The sequence below is a fragment of the Mus pahari genome, chromosome 8 (genome assembly GCF_900095145.1).
Source record: "Mus pahari chromosome 8, PAHARI_EIJ_v1.1, whole genome shotgun sequence".
NCBI classification, from domain to species: domain Eukaryota; kingdom Metazoa; phylum Chordata; class Mammalia; order Rodentia; family Muridae; genus Mus; species Mus pahari.
Window position 1 is genome coordinate 70,379,176 of NC_034597.1, and position 4,054 is coordinate 70,383,229.

A 4,054-nucleotide genomic window follows, 5' to 3' on the forward strand; every position below is an offset into this window, starting at 1 on the left:
TATATATATATATATATATATATACATATATATATATATATGTGTGTGTGTGTGTGTGTGTGAGGTATGTGTATGTGTTTGCATGTGTGTGTTGCTGCAAAAAAATCTTTTCCTACTTCAGTTTACAGAACTTACTAACTTAAAATAACTGGTCTTATATTTATGGGTACCTTCCCCAACAACTGACTTCAGTCTATTTTTTTTCCCTCTGAATCTAAATGACAGCATCATATTGAAAAAAAAATATGGTGAGAATTCTCAAGGGTCACATTGTTATGTGAGGACCTTGGGCTTTGTAGGTCCACAGAAGGTACATAAGTAAATGGTGGGTGAGTGGTTAAGACATAGAAGACTCTAGAAAGGGGCAGGCTAAGTTTCTAAGCTTAGAGATGCTGGGTTGTGTTGGAAGTACATCCAGTGACACAGAATCAATTTACTATCATTTTCCTTACAATTATAACCATTTTGCTCACCTAATTCTTTGGTTGTTTTGAATTTTTTTGAGACAGGGTTTCACTCTGTAGCCTAGGTTGGCCTGATATTCATGTCAAGCCTACATTCTAAGGCTTCTAAGTATTGGGCTTAAAAGTGTAAGCCACTATACCTGGCTTAATCACCTGATTCTTACAAGTTAACTGTATTTTCTCTAGTCTTATTACATAGACAGCTTAGTTGATCAGGTGAGAATCTGCACTGACAGACCTGCAATTAAGCATTCTCTGTAGGCATACCATGTTTGGCTTTGAAAATCGACTCTATTAGTTTAAAAAGTTTGCCTAGCCATATTTCAAGGCTCAGGACCAGAGCAGGAGCTAATGGATTGCATGATGAAGAGAATGCCTTTGCACAGAGAATTCCTTGCTCCACATTCTATAAATACATCAGATGTGTAGCAGCCTGGATGTCTGGTGTTTTATAAATGAGAGGTTGGGTTTAATGATTTGATTAGTCGCTTATTCCTTTATTTCTTTATGTGGTAGGCCCTCTTATGTTTGCTAGGACTACCAGAAGGGGTGAAGAAATACCTAGAATCCACTATCTAAGAAAGAGCCATGTAAACTAGAACCTATGTCCTGATGTGGTTAGAACAAAGGGGGCTACACTTGATTGAGTCGCATTTACAAGCCTTTTCCTGTTCTTCCTAACAGTCCTGCAGGGTAGGCATTGCTTATTTGACTTAAGGAAACTGAGTCTGCAACCATTAAGCAACTTGCTCCATGATACTAAAGAGTGGAGTCAGGATTTAGACTGGAGCCTGTCTGGTAACACCTTCTCTGTGCCAGGCTTGTGTGTGTCCATAGCTGCTCTAACAAAGGGGGTGTCATTGTGGTTTCTGGAACAACAAGGCAGTTCCAACAAGGCATCCATCCACCTGATCGGCTCTTAGTTAGCTTGGCTTCCTTGCTTATAAAGCAGCTGGAAGGATCCCGTGGATCCTGAACTTTTGGTGCTTTTCTCTTTCCCACCAGCACATACAACATGATTCACTTGGTCCTTGGTAGTTCTTGGATCATGGGTTGGACAATTAATTGTTGCCAAAGGATCCCGATGAAGTTGGGAAGGGAAACGGACAATAAAGGGAGTAGAATATATCTAGCATTTTGGCATGAAGGCAAGGGTAGAAAAGGGTGTGAAATAAAGCTGAGCCTAGAATATAGGCTTAAGACATAGCCTTGGGTGGAAGATCCAAATAAAAAGGGTAGAGGAGGCGCTCTGCTGAGAGTTGGCACCAAGATGGCTGTCAATTTGGAGAGTTTCCTTAAGGTTTGTTTCTGGCCATTGGGGAAGCCCTCCACCATTTGTTCCCCTGACTTGTCACTGCTGAAGTCACAGCTGCAGTTCTGACAATAACACTTTCCTCCACTTCAGTTCCTATTTCTACTTCCTTTTGTCAAGATCCAGGGCACTAAAAAATATCCCAAGGGGGAAGGAGCCAGAAGGAAAGTAATGAGACAGATTAGATGAGTATTTGGGAATGATTGGGAGATGGGGGGAGGGGGGAATGGAAGCATCATTTAAGTTTAATCTTTGTAACATGCACAGTTTAAATTTCTGGTCAACTTAAGAAATGATAGACCTTTACCATTATCAGTAGGAACACTATTAGTACTATATTTGAAGTAGAATTATTGTTTTAACAATGGAACCATTGCTGTAATTTTAGCAGAATTAATAGTGGATTTTGGTTCTTTCATATCTAAAGATTTTACATCGGAGACAGACTGGTCTATCTTTAAATCCCTAATAATGTGAGGATAAGTTATATGCATCATCAACTTTTCTGAAATATTGTGTTACTGTTGGTTTGGGATATTTTCTTTCCAGGAAAGTCAGGTTCAATGAGGCAAGAAACCCTTAAGTCTTCCAACCTGAAACAAGAGAAGTGACTTTGATTTCCTCGCTGTGAAATGTAGTTGCATAAATAAGCTCTCTTCTAGGTATTTTAACCAGAAAAATCCAGCCTTAGCATATGGAAAGGGAAACAGTTTTTGTTATCGTTAAGCTGAACACACTGCTAACTTTATTTTAATAATTCATGCGTTGTTTCATAAACAAAGGCAAACAAGCATTCATCTGAGGGATCACTTTTAGGGGAAGAAATAATAATTTATAATTTTATTTATTATTTCTTTAGCAGAGAGCAGTCTCTTGGCTGAACACACGTTGCTTTTTTATTTATGAAATGGTGCATGCATTATTAAAAATAAACCTGCGACTGTGTTCTGCTTAATGATATGCAAAATTATTTGAGGTTGGGTACAGTGTGGTTTTATTTCTCTACCTGTTGTATGGTTGGCTGGCTTTCCCACCAACTGTGGATTTATGAGAGCATTTAAGGAGCACGTATTTAATTCTGAGACTGAAAAGTCCCAGCAGATTGGAAAAATAAAAGCAGGATTTCTAGTAATGGTTTTACCTCCCAGCAGTCCTTGAGTAAGGGGGGGGTTAGAGAGCGAAGCATTTAGCAAGGAGAGGAACAGGTCTTTCCCTCTTGGACCCAGGCTGTCACTTAGTTTCCTTAATTCCTGGTGCTAGTCTTGGGCAGTTTAGAGGAACTTTGCTTTTGGCTCCAGTTCATGCCTGTGTTCATGCCAGTTCATGCCAGTTCATGGCTCTGTGTTTCCTCCTGGGCACTTAGAGCCAGATAGAGTGTTCATGTTCTGCTCTTTCTTTCTCTTTCCTTCCTTCCTTCCTTCCTTCCTTCCTTCCTTCCTTCCTTCCTTCCTTCCTTCCTTCCTTCCTCCCTTCTATAATCTGGGCAGCAAACAAGGAAAATGACCTCAAATGTACCCAATGTTAGATTATTTTCTTTGTTATCCAATAAAGTATCTTACTATTTTTTAAAGACCAATATTTGTTATAACACCAGAAAATGTGTGTCTAATTCTTTGGATAGATGTTATGAAAATGCTGGAGAAATTTTATTTCTTTTTCTAACTATCTATCTATCTATCTATCTATCTATCTATCTATCTATCTATCTATCTATCTATCTAATCACAAACCCTTTTGGTTGGCAGGCGTTTTGGAGAGTATACAAATAAAGGGCCAGTTGTCCAGCTGGGGTAACTTATCCAAGAGTTACATGGAATGAAGATTCAATAGATCAGTGCATCTGGTGCCATGTGATTGCATACATGTTTGTACAATGGCTGTGTCAGAATGGGAAGGATAAAACACTTGCATGCCATCCTATGGGGCAGTAGAACATGGGTTATGAAAAGCAGGGCTCATCTAAAGCTCTGAGGAAAGATTGCCAGCAAATGACTTATGTGATGGGATGCTCATTGCTAAATGACTCTGTAGCTTCTCAAGGCTGAAATACCATTCTCATAGGACTATCTGTCTGGACCTATCAGATGCTGTATTTAAAACAACAACAACTTCTTCTTCTTTCTTCTTCTTTTCTTCTTCTTCTTCTTCTTTTCTTCTTCTTCTTCTTCTTCTTCTTCTTCTTTCTTCTTCTTCTTCTTCTTCTTCTTCTTCTTCTTCTTCTTCTTCTTCTTCTTCTTCTTCTTCTTCTTCTTCTTCTTCTTCTTCTTCTTCTTCTTCT

At 38.9% G+C, this 4,054-nt stretch overlaps 1 protein-coding gene across 1 annotated transcript in view; it reads left to right on the plus strand.

The window, feature by feature from the left end:
- Olfm4 (olfactomedin 4) overlaps window positions 1-4,054 on the plus strand; it is a 23,618-nt gene that overhangs the window by 16,795 nt on the left and 2,769 nt on the right. The gene's annotated exons all lie outside the window — the stretch shown is intronic.